General features: G+C 41.3%; 1 protein-coding gene across 2 annotated transcripts in view; it reads left to right on the top strand.

Annotated features, from left to right (window-relative positions):
• The first annotated feature begins 286 nt into the window (after nt 1-286).
• LOC109643409 (voltage-dependent T-type calcium channel subunit alpha-1I-like) overlaps nt 287-23,434 on the top strand; it is a 146,245-nt gene continuing 123,097 nt past the window's right edge. Inside the window, exons 1-2 of one of the 2 annotated variants that reach the window (XM_069530618.1) lie at nt 287-476; nt 1,607-1,785. The gene's annotated coding sequence lies outside the window, so the exon portion shown is untranslated. Of the gene's footprint in view, nt 477-1,606; nt 1,786-7,369; nt 7,656-23,434 lie in introns of those variants that run through there. The other variant, XM_069530617.1, reaches the window with a different exon arrangement.

The raw sequence follows: 23,434 nt of genomic DNA, 5'->3' as shown, positions 1-23,434 counted from the left end.
CAAACTTACATACATTAGATAATATACAGGCTGAGTTTTATAAGATGTATGGGTTCTCCTGTTGTATATGTTTATATACGTCTGTCCCTGAATCACTTGACATTCAATATATATATATATATATATATTCTTCTTCTTCCTTTTCCTCCTCCTTATTCTTCTGCTTCCCGCCTTTTTTCTTCTCCTCCTCCTTCTACTTCCTCCTCCTCCTTCTTCTTCTTCTACTTCCTCCTCCTCCTCCTCCTTCTTCTTCTTCTTCCTGTTTGAGGAAGTTGTTATCCTTGTCATTAACTTTCCTCCTCACCTCTGGATTTCTTGTCCTCACTTCTCTTCTGGCCTCTGGTTGCCCCCCCCCCCACACACACTTGTTCTCTCACTTCCTGAACCTCATGAGAAACTAAGGTTTTCCTTTTGTTCAAGGAGCCATGAAGAAGCATGCTAACTGTGAGCTAACCTGTCACCTGTGGCTCAAACAGGTGAGTGACATGATTTATATTATCTCTGAAGCTACTTTACACAAAGAGCTAACGACAACATTATACTATGAAATACTACACCTGAGATAGTTAGCTTAAATACTACACCTGAGATAGTTAGCTTAAATACTACACCTGAGATAGTTAGCTTAAATACTACACCTGAGATAGTTAGCTAAGAAATTAAACCAGGTTTATGTCTGATATACAGTAGGCTACTAGCTTCCTCTCTTTTTGCCTCTGAAGCATAAATGCACATGGCAATAAAAACATTTTGCTTTGACCATAACACCTTTTTTCTTTATCTTTTGTTGTCTAATTTACACAAATGACAGTTTTTGTTTGTATGCCTTTCTGTAATGTCCTTTATTGCTGTGCTGCTTCTTTTCTTTCTCTGACTCTTCAGAGCTTCGTGCTGTGCTGCTTGTGTCTCTTTAAAAGAACTTTACATTTCTCTCCCTCTCTGTATATTGATGAGGGGATTAGAGATTAGAGCGATGATCAAAAAGAAGAGATAACCTTTACAACTAAGGAAACACACACACACACAGGACTTAGCTCTCAGCCTTTCAAATAAGATTATCAAGTGATAATATGCAATTTCTAAGACACCTATGTATTATCACTGAAAACTGACATTTCAGTGCCATCTGTTCCGGGAGAGTTTTTTAAAAACTGAACCTGTAAAATGTGAATAATTCCTAATTAAATGAGGAACACCTGCATGTGTCTCAACTCAAAATAACTCAAAAGTCTTTGTCTTTTAAATATAGTCGGTTCATTCTTTAAAATTCCTTTTCCCCTCGGTGTCTCATTTCCCAAAACAGAGAAGTGAGGATGACTAACATAGCTTTAATACTCCACCTGTCTATCCACAAAAAAAAAAACATTTTACACCAAATATCTTCCTGCAACTCTGCATCAAATAAATGCTTCATAATGGCGCTGAACACTGTGGTTGGAGTGCAGTATTTGAGAGTGATAGCTGATGTATAAGGCACTAACTCATGCACATAAACTTTTTGAAGCTTATTTGTCCTTGTCATTGATCTTCAGTCGAACCTGTGCTGGTAAAATCCAGATTAATGTCCACGTGACCTCATCCCAGTTTCTTTTTTTTTTTTTAATAGGTCCATATGTTGGGGACACTTTACTTCTACATCAAGGTCGCTTTGCAGAGGACCTGTGAGGTGAAATGGAGCAAGAAGGGGCTCATCCGCAGAGATTCCCCCTGCTGAGGCTGTTCTATCAAGCATCAGGCCGGCAACAGTCAACATCTGTCAACATGGAGTGTCCAGAACCACTCCAGGTAAAAAAATCTCTGTTCATGAGTTTGTTTCAAGTTGTCCTTCTGTCCACCCCTTTCTTGTGAAGACGCTTTTTCAAGAACTCTTCAAATATTCAATGGACTTTTGTGATTGAAGGTCAAAAGTCTGGTAATTCTAGTTTTCCTGAACTGTACCTCTACTACTGCCCAACATCATCCTTATATAAAAAACTTCAATCATTTAGAAAATATTGCATTTAGTGAATTAGTTGCATCAACCTGACGTTTTGTGATGATACAATCTTTGTGTAGCTGAGTTCTCAGACAGGGTGAGGCAGCCACAGTGTGAGACAGTGACCTAGTGGTGATATCCAATTTTTCACATCATGAAATCTTCTCCCTAAATGACTAATTTGTATTTTTATCCTCATCTGGTGAAAAGGAATGTAGGCCTGAATTAATGTGTCCTTCCTTTTTATGTTTTAAGCCTAAACTTGATTAATATTCAGCTTGTTTAATGAAGCTTGCATAAATCTTGTTCCAAATTAACTGGCGGCTTGTCAGGGGTCGACTGAATTAGTCGACCTGTCAGGCATGTCATCCTCTTTGATTTCGCCCAGTTTTGTCGGTAGCAACTCTACAAACACGAGAGTGTAAAAGCTAGAGAGCTAAAGGACTCCGTGTCTCCCCCCTTTCTCTTAATTCATCTAACCCATCCTGCTTTCCTATCCCACTTGTTTCTTCAACTTGCCCTTTGTCACAAACCAAAGAAAAGTAACTCACATGATGCAAACTGCTGCCAGGATGATAAGTCTTCCAACACTCACTCAGTCTTGGATCCAATCGACTATCTTCTGATGACGAATTGTCCTCTGGGGGCTGTGGCCAGTATAATATACATCTTTACTGTCTGTAATGAGTCATGTTCAGGAGATTCTTGTTTGTTGTCCTGTTTTCGTTGCTGTTTGTCTGGGCTTTGTTCTCTGTCTGGCAGCAGAATTACGTAAAACTAGTCAACCGATTTCCATGAAGTTTTGTGGAGGGGTCGGGCATTAGCCTTGGCAGAGGGATGCTCTGTCTGAGAGCCCTTCTACTTGTTATTGTTTAATGATGTGTGCTGCTGGCTAGGTGTTGCTGTGTTGTTTTGTTTTATTGGACTTGGTTTGTGGGAGTGAATGTGGATATGCAGTGTTGTGATACTGAAGTTCCCCTTACGGGATAATTAACTAAAGGTTAGTGTGATATAGAAAGAATATCGGACTAAATTCATATGATGATGCTGAATATGATATAACTCTACATCTCTTATTAACTTGTTTGGACACCATCCTTAAGATTTATTATCTACTCATCTCTACACACTGTATGTGCATGTATATCTGCAGTTCCGCCATGTTTCAGATTATGTGCACGTATGCATGTTTGGCTTTGCCTTAATCGATGCCCATTTCTCAGATTTTTCATGGATCCATGAGGGCTGTGCTGATCGATGACTCATGCATTAGTTAGAAAAACATTTTATCCCAAGACACCTTTAGCAGAAGCATAAACTGTCTATAAAGCTGGATGATGCATCTCTTCTTACTCCCAGTATCCAGAAATGAAAATACCCCGGTTATGATTGACGCCATCCTGCACATTTGCAGCCAGACTTTGCAGATACATGCAAACATACAAACAACACTTAGCACATCCATCAGTGTGATAATAACTATATAAAATGACAGGAAACATCTTTGAGATCAACGCAGCCCTACATAATGTTGTGCAAATCTTAAATGGCATATTCCTTATTGATTAATTGAAAAACTAAAAGTTAGCTGCTCTTAAAAACTGCGTCAGACTCCTGTTCCTTTGTTTTCTACCTCTATCTTTTTTCCAGTGCACATTTTTTTCCTGGGTCTTGTAATTCAGACCTGTTGCTTTCATGCTAGTCTCCTCATGCTCTCCCTGTAAGTTTGTCCTGGTTCAGCACGTGAGCAGAATTCTTAGAATAAAAATCAATCGGGGCGTGTTCTCCTGTATCATCTTGCATGCCATATTTCAGCACTCCTTCTTGTATTCCCTGTGATCCATCACTGGCATGTATGAGGACCTGATGTGAAAAGAGACAAGTGGGCATTGGGGGGGGGGGGGGGGGGGGGGGTGCAGCGGAACGTGACCGCGGTGCACAACGACCGCTCTGCCTCCTGGGTGGGATTGCTCACCAGCATCTCGGAAGCCGTTTGACCTTCCTTGTTCTGTTCACGGTAGCAGTGGACAAGGTGAAATCGAATAAGATTTTGATAAACCATGCTGTCCCCACTGCTGTGCTTCTCTTTGTGTTTCTGTGAGAGGTTGTGTGAGATAAAGAAGAGGAGAAAGACTTGATGTACCTGAGTGTGCTGATACTAAAGTGAAGGTTCATCACCTGCACAGATAGTTTTCCGCTTGTTTGGCCATAATGGAAAAATTCTACCTCGAATAGAAGCTCCACATGGATTCCTGTGTTTTGGGAGATTAGACAGTATAATCAGAGCACTATTGAACTGTGATGGATGAGATGAGATTAATGTTATAAATGCAAAAGTCTGGCTTTTGACCTACTAGCTGCAAATTGTAGGCCTCCATGCTTATTACTTCATCAGATGTGTGACAGTGATGTTATTGCATAATATAGAGCAGAGGTCGATATTCACTTTTGTGTTGACAAAACCACCATATAAATTTGCTCAGATAGCAAATCTCTCTTCTATTGACTTCTATTGGCAAACTGATTTTTGGCACCATCCCCAGATTTGTAATTTTTTTCCCCCCTATCTTTTTAGTGTAATATGTTTTTGACTGCCTGTGTCAGCTCGTAACTCACTGCCCCTCGTGGCTTAGAACGGCAGAGGAGACGATACAGACGGTGTTGAGATGCCAAGAAGTTGGAACAAAAACTGATTTGCAGGACAAAAAGCTGACGGAGATGTAGCTGTTGAAGTCTCTGTAGTTTAAAGCAAACCCGGCATCGCTCTTTTTTTTTTTTTTTCACATGCTGACTGAGTCCATGTGCTGAGCAGCCATGCACAATAGTTGCAATGATTTGAAATTAGAATGATGGACTGAGGCGCTATTGTGAATGATGACAAATAAAAGGGCTTAACTACAGTAATTTTCAAGGGTGGTTCGACCATTAGGCAGAGAATAAAACCGCCGACTAGAAAGAAATAATTTTCTTTGGCGTGTTGATTACAGCCTATTTTCTGCTGTATTTTTCAAAATAGAAGAGAATAAATTCACGAAAATTACCAAGGTCATCCCATCCACGAGGACCAAAGAGGAGAGAGGAACTATCAAGATAAACATGATTGCAGCCACACTGTTACCACAAAGTTCCCACGAGTTTATAAAGGCCTCCACTGACGTATAACACAAGGTACACTTATTGAAGAGTGACGTCATGCACCGCTCAAGCTCTTATTTTTGTGTTTTATCTTAATTTCTAAATTCGTCTTTCTGCTTGGGGTGTTTTGAATTGTTTGTTTGTGGATCTTTGGTTTAATCTTCCCTGTTGAGACCCCAAGGATGTAAATGTTGTCAAGTGCTCTTAAACGATGATTGATATTTATTTACCGACACAAGGTAAATTAACTGATTTGAACCCTGAACCTTTCAGACGCTGCACTCGCTCCTCATTCAGAACTGACCTCTGACATGATAATCTACTGCTTTAACTAATGTCTCGCCCATAAAGGTGACCTATACATTTCTAGAAGGTGTATGTGACCCTATAGTTATTGCCGTATGTGATTATGACACTTGTGATAGTATGACTGTAACCCAGCAGGGCCTTCATGGACATCTATGCCTGACGGAATCATTTAGTCATTTCAGGGCTTTTTATATGTGGTGTTAGAGCCGGGTTTAGTAATGAAATGATCCATTGTGGAAGCATTAAGAGGTGACGGATCAGTTGTTTGTCCCATTCCAGCTTAATAAGATTTACTTTGGTTTGATAGTGATTGAAAACATTTTTAAAATTCTAACAACTGCACCACGGCTGTTTGTCTGGCTGGTCGCTGTCCGTGGTGCTGATCGGAGGATCTGTCTCCTTCTATCTCTCTCTCTTTTCTGCTTCACTCCTTCTCTCCCTCACACACTTTCTGTTTTTCTTTTTGTCACTTTACAGTATCGCTCACTTGTTAACATTGCCCACTTCTCTCTCACTGAATCACTTTCTCCTGCACACACACAGGCACTGCTTTTTCTCTCTCTTTCTGTCTCCCTCCCTCCCTCTCTCTTTTCTGCTTCACTCCTCCTCTCTCACAGGCTTTCTGTCTTTTCTTTTTGTGTCTTTACAGTATTTTCTCTCGCTCACCCATTAATATTTCCCACTTCTCTCTCATTGACTCCCTTTCTCCTGCACACACAGGCACTACCCATTCACTCTCTCATTCTCTCTCTCTCTCTCCCTCTCTCTCTCCCTATCTCCCTCTCCTTCTCTCTCTCTCTTTTCTGCTTCACTCCTCTCTCACTTTCTCTTTTTCTTTTCGTCTCTTTACAGTATTTTCTCTCGCTCACTTTTTAACATTGCCCACTTCTCTCTCATTCTCCTGCACACACACACACAGGCATTGCTCGTTCCTTTCTCTCTCTCTCTCTCTCTCATTCTCTCTTTCTGTCTCTCTCTCTCTCTGGCACGCAAGCGCGCACACACCTCCTGCTGTTCAAATATTCATTTGCTACACCTCAGAGGCCCTTTTCCTCCCACCTGCATCCCCCGGCAGAGACACGGAGCCCGTGGCTTGTGGAAATCAATGCGGACATAAAGACAAATATCCTGATTAAATGCTTCGTCTTATCATTTTAAAGTGGAGCAGTCAAAACAACGACCACAAAGGAATCACAGGAGAACAGTCCGTGGCTCAGTCTGAATCTCTCAAATCCACTTCAGTGTTCATTTTTTCGTCGAGATGAATCCACCCGCGGATTCCGTCGATAGTTTGCGCGCAGCTTTAGGCTCCATCGAGCGGTGAGTGGGCAAACTATTGACGAACCACCGGGCTCAGAAACATGCACCGCAACAGGCGACTGTAGTTTCCTGCTCTCTCGAGTCTCTGCGCAGTGTCTGAGCCAAGAAAAGTCGCGTTTGCGCATCAGTTGAGGAATTCCCCGAGTTTGGAGAGAAGAGCCAAGCGCAGTTTCAAAACCCACGGATGGCGGGGGGCCGTGGGCGATAACCTTCAGCTCATCTGCTTTGGCTGAAATTCATTGTTTTCTGGGAGATCACCGCGGGGGTCGTGCGGGGCATGGATTGAAAGTGGAGGCAGAGAAAGCTGGAGACACACTCCCCAACCTCCACCACACACCCCATTCTCTGAGGATACCTGGTATTCTCCGGTGCCGCCTATAACCTCTCCAGACTCCGGGGCGCAGCGCGTCACCCTGCGCCGATGGAGAGATCACTCCCCTGGGCAACTTGGATATGGTTTCTGGGCCTCTCATCGCTATTAGTTTCCCTGATCCGGTGAACATAAGAGTAAAGAAGACGAGAGAGGAGGCAGGAGAGGACAGACACGTGGATTCCTGAGGCGCACCATCATCGGATCTGTTTCTGATGCGCGCAGGTGTCCACTCCATCTCCTCTGGTTCTCTGTGCGAACTGCTGTTTGACAGATGTCTGTGTGAAACTGACGAAATGTTCGAGAGGAAGACGATGAGCCGGGGGTGCTTTTAACAGCGGAATCCTCCTGGTCGGATATTTGCTTTGGGTTTGAGTGGAAATCTCTCGGATATCAATCCCCTCCAGCGGAGACGCAGCAGAGGCTCTGGAGTTACTGAGAGCAGGGGAGAGGAATCTGGAAAGTACAGACCTTATATTTGAGGATTACCAGGCTTTTTCTTCTCCTGGACATCTGCAGTCGCGCTCTTCTTTAATGCATGAACAGGTAAGAGAAAGAATCTGTTCTCCTCATGATGCCAGACCTTGAAATAAAAGAACCACTCAGATGTGATCATAAGTCGTGCCAAAACCGGAATCGGTAAGGATTAGGCGTTTATCTGAGGTGGATTATAAACAATATATTTTCACTTTTTAACATCTGTTTGACACGTTGTTGTTTTTTTTACCAGCTAATGAAAAAAATTAATCGTTAATCTACATTAAGGTTAGACAATGAAGAAAAAAAAGAGGAGATTCCATTCTCCAATATGATGCATTGCCAACAGACGCATAAAACGACGCAAACAATCAGTTTATTCTGAGAAGGTATAATTGAAATTGTTAATTACTCGTCATGCAGAGTGTGTGGTGAATAGGGTGCTTGTCGTGTGGTTATTACGGGGTTTCAAGCCTCTGCTGGTTATTGAAGAGGGAGGCAAATTCATCTGAATAAATTAAATGTGCTTTTCAATTACGTGATGCCCGTGCAGGTTGCTCCATACGCACAGTGGATAATGAATTTCTATTTTCTCTGTATGGCTCTGGGTCAACAGGTCCGGGAGCTTCTCTCTCTCTTTCTCTCTCCCTCTCTTGTTTTCTCTCTCCCTCTCTCTCTCCCTCTCTCTCTCTCTCTTTCTCTCTTGCAGCAAATGAAAGTACGGATCTCGATTTCTTTGGATTTGTGCAATTCTGAAATGGCTGTTGAGGGGAACCTTAGCACTCGTGTCAGTATTGATTTTCGCAAGTAAGATTCTCAAAGAGGCAACAGGGGGCGCTCTTTGTACTGATTTAAAAAAAAAAAAAAAAAGTACATCCATGAGGTTTAAAGCTGCAGGTTAGATACGACATCATATGCTACAAGGTATTTTCTATGAAACAAACAGATAATGAATTATTATGCACAATAGATGAGTGATAATGAGTCAGCAGTCTTTTATTAGAATGGTTTGATAATTTGAAAATATCCTTTTTTTTTGTTTGGAATAGAAACAAACTTGTTCTGATGAAATCGTTAGTGCAGCGACAGACGTGTGTGATAGGCGGTGGGCTTGATCTGGAGGAGGGAGGAAGGAAGTAGCGGATCTGAGATGGATTGATATTTAGGTTGCGACTGCAGTTTGCGCCCTGATAAACAAAACGCTTTGTGTATCATTGCCTCTGGAGAAAAGTGATTAAAGAGTAAAGATGCAAGAGGAGGGAGGCAATTAAAATCCCTGAGGATGACATTTCATTTTATCATCGAGGAGGATCAGAGGGAGGGGGGAAATTGGCTCATTACTTGTTCCCCTGTGCATGCTTGGCCTATCAAACAGTGACAAGGATGATGTTTGTGACAGCAACATGACATCTCTATCAATACCTTAAAGCCAAAAGATAGCTTTTGGTTTTATTTCTTTCCTGTGAACTCATCATCTCGCTTCACGCGCACATAGATGGGTTTGTAGCCTCCAGGTTAGAGGAGTATGCCTGTGACCACAAGGCTGTTGGTGCAAAGCTCCAGGGGGATTTGTGATTGGTGAAAGAAGGACTAAGGCTTTCATTCTACCACTTCTGTGGTTGCCTCAAGCAAAGCACTTAATACCCAACTGCCTCAGCGGAGCCGCTCTGCTGTAACCACATTGTCTTGGGTGACTTCCAGTCATTAAAATGTTGAACCATGTGATTTTAGGCACAGTGTTAGTGAATAAAAACATAAACATCCATTCAGTCATACATATTTAACCATACAAGTCATTAAGAAGAAGGACACTGGCCATTAAGCTTCTTTAATATACTGTAAAAAGATGTTGATCACCTTTCTCAGGATTTACGGTCATCTCACCCTGAGGGCTACATTACTGTGATGTGAGCAGGTGCAACCTTGACAAACACCAATTACACATTCCTCATTTGTTTAATAGAAATGTGATCATGCTCACAGAGAAGACGTGCGATTTATTCAGGTGGCTGTAACATGAATCAGAAAATTGCCACACAACAATACAGGTAGGACAGAGATGCAATGAAGCTGCAGAATGAGGAAATAAGACCAAATGTAGGCTGGGGCTGACAAAATGTACCGCGAGCATTTGTGTTAACAAGAATGTCTGTGGTGAGCCAAGGCCAAAGCAAACCACATATTTTTGATGGCAAACGTGACTAATTGCCTGTGGGAGGATGCCAGCTTTTTATTTAATCTGTCCTAATACCAACTTAAAGGCTTTGTTGGCGATTCTGTATGTGTGAAGAAGTAAAAATAGACTCAAATTCCCTTTTGATTTCCTTGTGCATTACACTCTCGTCTCTCGCTAGAGTGCAGCAGGTGAAAGAGTCGGATAAATGTTCTGGAAATCAACATCGGACTTTTAGGAGGACAGTGGCTTTGCTCGTTGATGTAAAGCAGCACACCCAATTTAACTACTTCTGCATTCAGGGGCTTATTGGACTCTCTGGATGCCTGGAAAACAGAGATACATCTGCAGAGACACATTTGAGATCCGAAGTTGTTTGTGTGCGAGGAAAAAAGTTCATGAACATAGTTGTCTGAGTCTTCGATAGTTGTAACCATTGGGAGACATTTTGTGCAGTAAAAAATGCAAAGAAAATGAATCCACAGATTAATCAGGGAGACAGGAGACAAATGAGCATATGGTTTCTACTTTTTATTGCTATGTTTGTCGAACTACCCTGCTTAAGAAACACTCGTTTACTCTTATGTCTGCTTGCAATGTCTTGAGAGACTGTAGGAAATATTAATCACCTTGCAAAGGCAGAACCAAATGTGATGGAAACTGTGGGTGGCATTGGTATGGAGACTGGAAAGCACATTGTGTTCTGACAATGTGATTTGCTTGCAGCGGGAACAACAGGACCTCCCCACCTGCTGGGGGAGAATTTAACCCATGTAGTTCACTGAACAAGACGTAGAGGCGCTATGATATCATCACACAAATATGGTCTTTTGAGTGAGCAACAGAGAGAAAGTGAGCACCAGCACAAATTGACATTCCCTCAAGGTCAGCTGGCTCCTCCAGCCCGCACGACTCCCCATCTCATCCCCTTATCCACTAAATCAACTTGGTTAGACACCATCTCTCTGGCCAAGGTGGTGGTGGCAAGGGGATGGGGATCCCGGGCCAATGACCATGAGCCAATCAAAGTCAGTGGCTGAAGAGGGGTGTGTGACCTGCAGAACTCATTATTGTCTCGGAAGAAGGGCACACGGGTTTGCCTTGAGATCGTGGGTGCGTGCACTGTTTTATCTGTGATGTTATTGGTCACTTCTTTGCTGCAGCTGAAATCCATGATGTGCAGGTTGTTTGCTTGTGTCCTTATCATTTGTGCAGCACTTGCTTGCTTGGTATCTGAGTTTCTGACTAGAAATGGAACTATGGAGCAGTTATTGATGTGCAGGTCCATATCTTGGACTATCTAATAGAACATGAAATGTACACGAGGATAGCAGCACATATCCAAGGGTGGTAATCCAAAAAATATTCATGCAAGCCCGAAAACACAAGTCCAAGAAAGATAAGAAGAAATTAAATAGTGTACAGGGAAAATAAACTAGAATTAGAGATTTGCAAAGTCAATGACAGAGAGGCCAAGATGTTATTAGGACACTGGGACTTCCTTTTGCTTAATTCTTTGTGGCATGGATTCATGCAGATGTCAGAAACAAACCTTAGGAGATTCTGGTCCATGTTGACATGATTGTATCACACATCGTCCACATATTTGTCAGTCAGTTGTACATTCATGCTATAAATCTTTGCTCTGCCACGTCCATTGGATTCAGATCTGGTGACTGGGGAGGCCATTAAAGTATCCTGAACTCATTGTCATGTTTGTGAAACCAGTTGGCTAAAGTTGTGACCATATAGAGATGCGCATGGTCAGCAACGATTCTCAGATAGGCAGCGGCTTTCAAGCAATGATTGGTTTTAAGGGGCCAAGAAAACACATCCCAAACCAATACATCTCCACCACCTGTCTCACAAGGCAGGTTGGACCCCTGGACTCATGCTGTTGACGCCAAATTCTGACCCCACCATCTGCCTGCCTGGAATCATCACACAGGATTTAGTTTTTCCGGTCTTATCTAAACTCGCTGCGGTCTTCTAGGTATGATGTTGTGCATTCTGAAATATATTTTCTGCTAACCACCGTGCAAGAGGTACTGTTCTCTGCAACCCTGTTCTCTGCAACCCTAACCCTATTTGACTTCCAATCATTATTTTATTGACAGCTTCCTTGTTAGTGCAATTAACCCTGACAAGTAGAAAAATGCAAAACCTTTATTGTATTTCCTCAAGTAAAAACCCAGAGTCAATTAAAAGCTCTGCATCGATGGCCAGGGAGGTGGTCGAATTATCGAAAAACTAAACAAAACAACAGTGCACACAAAATTCTGGTGGGTTTTCCATTTCAGAAGCCAGTCAAGTATTCGATTTAAATTAATAAACTCAACGATATAATCAATCTTTGTTTTTTTTAATAATAAATTCTGATTCACTTTGCCTTGTGGGGCTTGTAATACTTTTGTAATGTGGAATCTTTAACAAGAAAAACAGCCAAGTGACAAATTATCAAGCGAAGAGAACTGTTATCTTCTGCAGCTGAGACAAATAAAGGCCTCTGCCACTATTTCAGGAATTATGGTAATAGAGTTTAAATCAGACCACGTTCGGTAAAACATTGTACATCATTTTTTCCCCCTGCCACAGATACACAATGCATTGGATAAACATGCCATTATTTTGGTGTGCCGAGTGAGATGGAAAAGCATTGAACAACTTCTCAGGATAAGGACCGCTCTCCTCAGAACAGTGTCAATCATCCTTGGAAAGCTGTCACGCATGTCTGTCAGAGCACATCCGATCCTCCCATATGGACGAATGTTTCCAGTTTGTCTGCATGGAAGTCCAACGGGCTTTCTAGGTCGAACTTTGCATGAAGATTGAATGATTTGGATTATGGTGATAAGGAAGGTGTGTAACATTATCGCGGTGGTCATAAAATCAGTGTTGAATTGGATTTGAGATGTCTGGGGGGGGAGCATTATCTTGAAATATAGGATTAGGGAATTGTTGACCGTCTACAGTGTGACTTAAATTATACATGACCCTGCAGAGGCCTTTTCACCTAATGACTCCCCAGAGCTAGGTGCTTACAGACACAGCATTTGTTTAATAGAGTTTGTTTAACAGAGTTCATTGTAAGTCAACGACACCGTGTGGCTTTTTCTCAATGTAAACCTGTGCTTCTCACGGACTGCCACATCTTGTAGTGGCCTTGGATTGTGAATGACAGCCTTGCTGTGGACAGTAGCTTTGAAAGAAGTCCCTTGATGCAGAATGATTGTATCACAGAGTTGTTGATTTAGCCGTTCCCCAGTCTCTAACTTCACGTTTTTAGAAATGTTGTTGTTAAGTCTGGATCTGTCCCTGGGAGCGAGCTTTGACTTATGACCCCATTTCCTCTTTGCCAAAGACTGTTTACTTCTGTTTCATTTAGCACCTTTTTGTGACAGATGCACCTTCACTTTGAGCACCAACTGTTTGGCTTTTTTGGGGCTTCACTTGCCTGAAGGTGTTTTAATAGCTCCCTCTTGCAGAAAAGGTGGTGATTCTCAGACTTTATTAAATGCTGACATACTGCGCTACCTGATGGTATTTCACTCACATGTGTAACAGCCGTCTCACTCATGATTCAGTGCCTGAATTATGGCTTCTTTGGAAAAAAAATTCCTGTAAATATCCCATTATGTGCAGACAAAAAGATCACAAAGACACTTACAAGTAAAGAATACACATGAAATAATAACGCAGACGTGATTTGATTTAATCACTGTGTCCAGTTCTCTTGGATTTTGCACAACTTGTTGGATAAACTCAGCAGTTTATAGACTTACCTTGACTAACAGAATATTTAGATTTTTGATTGACAAAACGATTGATCGGCTGATGTTCTAATAAATTCATGATAAAAGAAATCTTTGGTTCCAGCTCGATCTATGAATATAGGGTTTTCTTGCAGTATTTAAAAGCTCCGTCTTCTCACTTGGCCCTTTCATGACAAAGTGTGGATCCTCTTTTCAAAAAAAAAAAAAAATCATTTATTCTGTCCCTCGTATGATTCTATATTCCCAAATTTTCTCACGAACACAATCTAGGTGATTCATATGAAGGTGATCTAATTTTAAAATGCAAACGCCCACTCCTTTAACAGGAGAGGCTGATGCAGTTTACGTTGCTGAGATACAGCAAAGAAAGGAACCGTTTACAGTACTGCTCTTGGAGTGGCCTTTGCGAGGATGGAGGACGTGGCAGCTCATTCTTCTAAAATATGGTTTCTGTCGGCGCAGACTCTCGCTCAAAAAAAAAAGTGCAAGGGAGGAAGTGGAGTCGTGTCATACGTCTGTTTGTTGGGTGGCCGCATCACAGCATCACAACAGCATGATGTGTGTAATATATGTGTCACCAGGTTGTTCACCAAGACCATGCGCTGCTACAGGAGATGCACTTAGGGAGGAGGGTGTGTTCTCCATCGACTGTGGAAGATAAATCGAGAGTTTTTTTTTCTGCTCGTCCAACAAGCAGCACTCGGAGCTCAGTGATGGGGAGCTACTCTCCCCTTACAAACAACACTCAATCACTGCAGGGCTGGCTGGGATCGATCTGTTCTCCCAACTCAGAGACCCTGACCCTGACCACAGATCATTATTGCCGTCAGGGGACGAGACTGACACACACACACACACACACACACACACACACACACAGTGCAGTCCAGTGGTGCAAGGAGAATTGTGTGCTAGAGGGTCTGACAGGTAGAAAAGATGTAGTCAGGGAATACAGCTGATGAGCAGACTCCTCTTTTAAATGTGATTTCTTTGTGTATTTTTCTGATTTTGTCACCTCCGTTACATTTCATGGGTAAACTATATTTGGGAAACATGTCGGCTCCAGAGTTTCATTTGACAAATAAATCACAGATACTTCTGGCCAATAACTTTATGGGCCAATAAATTTAAGTGGGACTTATATGGATCGCTTCAGTACCGTGGTGCCGGCCAAATCAAGGCTAAATAAACAGCACATGTTAAATACGCTTATGATGGGTTTTTCATCAAAGTAACCAAAAATACAAAAGGATAGCAACACAATAAAGAAGCCATAAACATAACGCAGCCGATATAAGACGTATTATCCGGTTGAGTAAGTGGTACGTTTGGAAATGATTATAATCATGTATTCGCTTTTTCGTTATCCAGTACCGAGGAAATTATTTTGTAATTGCAAACCGAGCTGGAGACTAATGATGATTTTCATTATCAGTTGCTGATTATTTATTCAGTTAATCAAGTGCTTTGAGAATAAAATGCACTTGTCAGTTAATTGCGGGCCATAAAAAAAAAAAAAAGTGTCTTGACATCATCCATTGGAGATAAAACAGGAATTAGCAGCAAAATGCTCATATTTAAGAAACTATAACCGTTGGAGTTTTATTTGCTTGAAATCGTTTTCCATGATGATTCAGCCATTACAATGTATTGATGTTCTTTTGATTTACTAAGTAATTAAAAGGCCAATTGTTTCAGCAGTAGTTGTTATAAAGGCATCTTCATATTTATATTCGACATGTATTTCTGGATATTTGACCAGAGTAAATTTCATCAAAATGTGTGGACCTCAGTCTGAAAGCAGCCTGTGTTTTTTATTCTCTGTGTGTGTGTGTGTATGGTTTTTGTTCGGTATGTATGTCCTGTCTGTGACCCAGGCTTAATAGTGTTTGTGCTTCTCTTGCTGTCATATCTATATTTAGGCGTCTGTCTCCAGTATTTATAGAGGTCTTGCTCCGTGGACACACAAGTCATTATCACGAGTTGACACCAGCGGGGCTCTGCCTCGACTCCCAGACTGCTGAGTGCTGGTTGGTCATTTGAAGTCAAAATGAAGAGTCAACACAGCAGAGGATTATGTTTTTTTTTTTTCTCCACAGTGACAAGTTCTAGAGCTTCTGGGGCACTTGCCAAAGTATGTAATAATTAAGTAGGGCCTCACAACGTTCTTGCTCCGTCGGTTCAATAGAAGAAGAATGTTGTTTTAATCAACATTGTGAGTGAAAGGTTGCATGAGGCTGTAGTTTAATTTTAATTGTCTTGCTATTACTATTTTAAATGCCTCTCTGAGCAGATTATTTTATTTAGTGGAAGTTGCTGCTGCCTCCGTCCAGAGTCTGAATTATTATTTTGTATTTGGTGTGAAAATGTCCCTCTCTGTTTTTCCAAATATAAGTTTGCCAGTGACAAATGTTTTCGATGAACAATGAATTTTAATGCACATCGGAATTCCTCACTCAGAACGAGTGCTGGATTAAATTGGAAGGCAAAACCGAGGTGGACAGAATTTGTTTCCGCGATAAAAAACAAAATGGCTCCCCAAAAGTGAGGCCAACACATCTTGATTAGCCCCCTGGTGGCTGGCTGCAGTACATAAGCCCCACCTCCCCAATGTTTTAGATGGAACATAGGCCAAACTAAAAAAGTCAAAACATAAAATTAAGGTAATTCTTATCACACAGATGTATGTTCAGGTGTTTTATGGGTAGGTTTGATTTTCACTAGATATTTGATGGACAGTGGAAGCTCTTTATATACAATCTATGGTTCTTATGTACACTATGTTTTCATCAATATGGTGAACTATCCCTGATTTAGATAACAGTAAACTTGTATGAGGAACTGTATCGGGTCTTATTGTACCGAGAAAGTCTTCACCAGTTTGTGGTAAGCATTGAAAAGGAAGGATTTACTTCAGGACACAGGATCTCTACCCTCAGATCAGACGTGGTTTATGACAAAAGGAAAAAAATCTCTTCAGCTGAATTGAAGCTGACTAACATGTTGTATTCCTTGATCTGATAATAATGTGGGTTTTGCTGCAAACGTCATTATGTAGATGTAAGAACAGGAAGGAGATTCTTCTTTTTTCAAGGGTCTTTGAACAGTGCTCCCATGCTGGTTGATCGTTGTGCTTTGAGACCTCGGATGACAATGCAGCAGCAGCAGCAGCAGCAGCTCAGGCTGAACTATGTTCCTTTGTGGGGTGAATCACTCACACATACTGATGTAAGCAGCTGCGTGTGTGTGTGTGTGTGTGTATGCAAAGAGGTGAATATCATATTTTGCATGTGACTGTGATACAAAAGTGATTAAAGGCAGAAAGTTCATTTCCACAATGAAATGCATTAAACCACATGCACAGAGTTACATTAAATTCCTGGTAACTTACTCTAACCTCACACACACACACAGACACACACACACACACACACACACACACACACACACACACACACACACACACACACACACATATAATAACATCCACATTTCTCTGCACTTCACTTTTATTTTCTCCGTCTTTTTCTCTCTACTCCATTATACATTTCACCATGTGCCATCTTGACAAGGCACCTGGATGTCGGTGTCGCTCCTCTGGTTTTGTTTTTCCTCTAACTCTCATTCTTATTTTGAAAGTAGAGCAGAGGAGGAAAAAAAAAAAAAAAAAGGCATCTGTTCATTCTTCGACAGTTTGCATAGAGCTCATGCCAAACCGTAAAAAAAACAAAACCTGAGCCGAAACAATCTACAACACACCCACGATTGGCGGCAAGTGTGGAAGCCTATAGTTTGAATTAGTTCTGTGTTAATGAAACATAGTAGGTTTTCGGTACATCAGAGCATCAGATCGTTTAATAATGTCTGTATGAGTCATTGCTCCAGAGAGCCGAACTTTCCTGCTCATTATTTCAATGTGTTGTGCATGGCTAAGGACATGCCACGGATCTTTTGAAGTTTGGCACTTCCATCTGATGCAACACAATGAGAACACAACGAAACACAGATGGGGTGAAATGGGTCTTCTTAATATGCTCAATTTAATTTTCTACATCTACACTTGATCCCTATCTGGTAATTTAACCTTTGAGAGTGATATAAAAAACAAAACAAAAACAAATCCACGTCAAAACTGAGTGGGTTTATTCTTGGGCCATGTTCCGTTCTTCTCTTCCAAGTTTCACGAAAGTTCGCTCTGTGGCGTTTGTGTAATTCTGCTGATAAAGATGCAAAGAAAACAAATAAATGGGGATGAAAAGAATAAGTTTGATGCAGTCTGCTGTTGTTTATGTCTTTTACTAGATAAAACATGTAAAAGTACATTTGTGATTTTAAATAGATTTTCTTAGCCCTTCATTCTGTATTCTCATGTTCATGAACCGTTTTTGACTCTGAAGCAACAACACAGTGTTTGTGTGATTTGGGTGAAATTAAAACATTTTAAGTTGCTTAGTTTGTTGATGGTGTTTCACGTGTTGTGCGAAACAAAATAAGCCCAAATACTCTCAGAGGATTCGGCAACACAGACTCGAAACAGTATTTTCTGGGTACAAATAGAGCTTGAGTTGAGAGTTTGGCATTGTTCAAGACCTGCCGGTATCATGTTTGTTATCATGATTGATACCTTCTAGACTTAAAGGAATCTTTCAAGGCCATTTCAAGTCCTTCAACCTTAACAAGAACAAAGTTTATTCATCACATCTGTCCAAAATATCTCCAGCGTCTTCTAATCAGGAGGGTCCCTTGTATATCTGTCTCCTGATCTTCAGACTGATCCAAAGTTTAGACCCAGTACTTTGTGAAGTTTACAGAAAGGTCATGGTTGAAGTAAGCCGACACGATGCAAAGAGCCACTCTGTCCACATCAGTCTCTTTATCACCATCCATCACGACCTCCCTCCTCAGAGGTTCTTAAGTGCTGTGACGGACAGATGCTTAATATTCACATGTCAAGAGACCACAGTTTTGATGGTTTAAAGGACTGAATGTAAAAAAGGACGACATAAGAAAGTGAAGCCAAATCATCGTGATCTCCCCCCGGTGGCTGGCTTCAGAATAGATCATGAACTCCACCTCCTCCATGTTATTTCATGGGAAATTGAACAAATTAAAAAGTAGGTGTGGATATAATTGGATCTACAAAAGATGGTTTCTGTCATTCTTATTTGATGCCAGTCAGACAGGGTGAGACTGACTCATGAACGGTTGAGCACGATACTGAGGTTCGACTCTGCTTTTCAGACTCTGGCTCCAAATCACATCAAAAGCTCAAGTGCATCCACCTGAATCCAGGATATTTGGGCTTCATTTTGTTTTTACAGTGGAAAAAAAAAGGTCTATCTATACCAGAGCACCTCCTCTTCAACACTTCTTTCTACTCGTCCTCTTCAACCCGCTCTTTATATATCTCCTCTGTCTTTTTTTCTTTTTCTGTTCCCATGCACCTCCTCCTTTCCTTATATTTTCTGCCTGTCCTCTTGTTCTTCCTCTCCTCTCCATTTCCTTTGTACCTGCAATTAATCCTCGGTCGCCCCCGCTCTCGTTTTCATTACTTGCTGCTCCCACCAGTTCTTTTTTTTGTGTGTGTGTGTGTGTGACAGCGAGAACCTTATTGTTCATATCTGCCGTTGTTTGTGTTTATAGAAGCATGTGGTTGCATGCATGCTGTGAAAGCAACAATATGTGAGCATCCCTGTCATTCCACACCTGGCTGTCAGGAGTGGTTACTCAGTGTAGTTGGCAGGGAGCTGATAATTTAAGCAGAGCTGAGCGCAGAAAGAGAGACAGAAGAGAGGGATGAGCAACGGGAGGAAACAAGGGAGCAGTGAAGCAAAAGAGACACCCGGCCTTCTGAGACAGAGAGACACTCGGTCTAAACGCCTGTGCTTTTTATTTCATTTAGCGGTTTATATTGGAACCGTGTAATTTGTGTCCTTTGGAACCTTTTTTCCTGTCTATTTTATTTATCCCTCTCTCTCTGGGTCTCTCTTCGCTAATGCAACCAAACCAGCAAGTCCACCCACCTCCCCTGGCACGCTGTATCCTGTTATTTTCTGCTTCTGAACCATCTGTAAAGCTGTTGCATCGCTTCACCTGTGCACCGTGGACAACCTCACCATCTCTAATTCAAGTTAACAAATTAGTTTTAACAAATTTTAATTTGTACGTATTTTTAAAATACTTCTTTATTGTGCTAATTTTAATGTTTTGTTCTTTTGCTTATAGACTTCCTTCATTTATTATCTATTTATATTTTAAGAATTATACAGATTATAAAATAAATGGATAGCATGGGATCCCTTTTGTTGTTATCACACCCTGAAAATCTTTCACCAATGCGACCCTACCTCTTCTTTGACCTTCTGCGGTGCTCGTCTTTCGCTGCTCGCTGCTCAGCATCACTTCACTCATCAGGGGAGGTTATCTGCAGAGGACGGAGCTGACAGCTGAGCGGCTGAAGTAAAAGCATTTACAGATTGGTAGAATCTTTTTTTTATTGGAAAATAGAGTGATTTATTACTTTACCATCACAGTGAATCCCTTCAGTCCCCGCTGATCTCTGCTCTTCATCCCTTCTATTTTTTTCCTGACTCCACTATATACCCTTCCATCCATCACCTCAACTCCTCTCGGACTCTTTCTTCTCGTGTTGGCCTTTGGCCCGCTGCCTCTGTGTCTCTGTGATAACCCACATCAGCCACTGATCGTAGATCTTTATCACTTCTGAGTGGTTCAATTGATCGGGCTGAATGAAGCCGTGGTCAAAGGCAGAATTAGAGAAAAAGTGGGGAAGCCTGTGATATCTACCTGAAGAATGTGATCCTGTGTCTTAAGCTAATTTATATCTTTATTTCAGACCCTGATCTCTTTGTACAAAGTGGGGATTCATTTCTTTCAACTGGGTTTCACATTCTTTAATTCCTTAACCTCTTAGTAATTTCAGTAAACTTAAAACACCGTTGTAGCATTAACAGAGTATTATCAGTTAAAGGCATGAAAAACTGTGCTCGGTGACATGATGAGAAACTGTGTGAACTTCTAAACTCTTAACTTACTTCGCCATTGTAAGTTTGTTTGTAAGCAAGATTGCACAAAAACTACTGGACGGATTTCACTATAGATCAGGAAAAAACCCAATAACTTGGGTTGTGGATCCAGGTCATTTTATTCATCATCATTTGTTGATGTTGTCACTGGCCTCTCAGGTAATAATTCATGGAATTTGGGTGTTGGGGTGTAGCAGAGGTGTGCGCTCTACGGTGTGACATTCTAATGCTCTTTGCTTTATGTTGTAGAGGGATAATGATAATTAACCTTCAAATGTCTTAAGGTCGTGTAGGAAATGTTTGTCAGATTCTTGCTCCACAAAACCAACAAAAGAACCTTTGCAACGTTTTCATGTTTTATGAATTATATTCCTTCTATGAAATCAAAGCTTTAGTATTAAAACACTAAAGTAGTAGAGTTAAAATTTGAGTAGTGACGATCACGTGTTTTATTTGATGTGTCTTTCTTCAGTTCTCTAACAAGCCCACCTGTTGAGCTTCTGGAATAATAACTTCTATAATAACTTCATTGTGGTGCAGTTATGCAAATATCAAACTTACAAAGAGAAAATTCGCCTCAGACGAGGCAGACACTCATCACAGTCCCAAAGTGCAGTCGGGCTGGCAAACAGCTGGAGAGCGAAGAAGAAAGAAAGAGAGCATTGGCTCAGTGTTGAGAGTGAGTGAGAACGACTGTGGATCAGGATTCATGGGAGGAGGCGGCAAAGAAACAAAGTTTAGTATGAGCGAGGACGTCACGCGGCAGATGGAGGAGGTTGACCCTCTTTAACTCCTTGACAGTGATCCATCATGCATGCATCATCATGTCATCTTGTAAACACACACACACACACACGTTTGAGTAAAGGCAGATCTGAATTCCGCCGCTTGCTCTGCGCCTCTGTTCTCTAACTTCACGTCACTTACCGATATAATGGCTGCCAAGGGGGAGGGAGAGAAGATTGAAGAGGGAACATTACAAGGAAATTGGCCATGGGGACTAAAGCAGCCCGGCCAGACGGACACACACACACACACACACACAGACCCAGGTCTCTATTGGTGTAAGAGTTTGCTATGGCTCATTGGATCCAGCTGTCATAATGGTTTTGGCCTGAAGGAGGACGAGAGGTGATTTTCTCTCTTGTTCTTCTTTGCCTTGTCGCCTGCTGGACAGTGTGGAGGATCATAATTAGCTATGCTAGCCTGCTCCTCTTCCCTGCTGTTAGCTTCTGTACTTTAGTCTTTGTTTCTCTCACTCTTGCTGGGATTGTTTTTCTTGCCAGAGGCATTATGGGTATCTGTGAGGTTTGACGACCTTGTCACCCAATGAGAATCAAGTTAAGCCTCAACATTTTTTGCTGAGTCTCGTAAAGAACAAGGAAACTATTTTGAATATCGTAGTGACGTTCATTAAAGGTGATTAAAGCATGTGTTTATTTGATTATTAAAATAGTCATCAGGGTTTTCATGTCATTCTGTGATATATTCCTTTTTGTAATCAATAACTCAGTAACATGACTCCTCAGCATCCCCAATCCTCTTTTACAAGCCTTCCCATAATCTTCTAATTGTGTCTGAATACAACTGACTCATGCTCAACAAGTGCAGTTGATTTGATTGCATCATGTGTAGATAATTTGCTGCGCGGAGTTCTAAGTGACTCGTCTCCCAGATCTCAAAAGTGTCTTAAAATCAAGATAATTTGTTTTGCAGCGAAGGCCCACAGCTCATTACAATTGTCAGCCGATTAACCTGCTGCGATCACCGACGCTCGCTTAACACAACAACAAGTAAACCTCATTTCAGTCGCTGTGTAATGATTGGTGTCAGAACATTTTGTTGTTTCACAACAAAAAGCAGAGCGAGGTTTATGCAAATGAGCATCTCAGAAAGTAATCAGTTGTATCAGGTGTCTCTTTTTCTTTCCTGTTTTTACTGATCGTTGTTTCTTTTTTAAATTCCTGCTCCGACTGTGTGATCTCCATCTGTTCGTACGCTTCACATCTACCTCCTCCCTTCCTCTTTCTGGCAAATTCAACAATATTTTATTGGCAGTGATTTCCAAAATGACTAAATGTATCCAGGGAGGTTTTTTTAATACATCACAATGCGAAACAGCCATTGTTAATCAGCACAAACTTGATTTAGTTCAGGAAGATGCACTAATGTAGATTTCCCATTAGTTTTTTTATCCAGTTCCTGTTCCGCTTATTGGTTTCAAAAGTCTAAATCCTGCTTTTCACAGTAAATACCACTGTGTCAGAGTCTGTGTGTGAGCAGTTACAAGGCAGTCGATTATATTCTGACCCGAAAGTGGCACCACACAAAAGCTAAGACGAGCCACAAAATTCAATAGAAATCATCCTCTGGAGTCGAGCTAGCACAAAGCCACTGTAAATCTAAAACATTTCAGTTTTTATTGAGGAGACGAAAGACAGAGAGGCAGAACATATGTGCCACTGCAGCCAAGGACAGTGAGAGAGGGGAATATTGAAGCTATTACTCTTCAAGTGGATGGCTGTTAAAGAAGAAGGGCCTCTGAAGTGCTGGAGAAAATCAAGTTCCCATCAAGTTCCCTTTGAGACAAAGAGGACTGATAAACGCATCACATGCAGTTTGTGTGAGTGTGAACTGAAATAGAATGAAACTGAGGATAATGATTCACTTTAACCTGAGTTATAATTGATGTTTTTATCAAATGACAACAATTAAAACCATGTGATCACTCGTCGCGATGAAACCAGCAAATAATTATCCCCCAATTCTGCAGCTGCCTCAGTTCATTGTTTAGTTTTCCAGTTCCCAACTCGACTGTTTTGGTTCACTCTCATATTTGCATTTTTTTTGGAAGCA

The sequence above is a fragment of the Paralichthys olivaceus genome, chromosome 8 (genome assembly GCF_024713975.1).
Source record: "Paralichthys olivaceus isolate ysfri-2021 chromosome 8, ASM2471397v2, whole genome shotgun sequence".
In the NCBI taxonomy this organism is placed as follows: domain Eukaryota; kingdom Metazoa; phylum Chordata; class Actinopteri; order Pleuronectiformes; family Paralichthyidae; genus Paralichthys; species Paralichthys olivaceus.
This window is presented reverse-complemented; position numbering and strand designations above follow the sequence as displayed.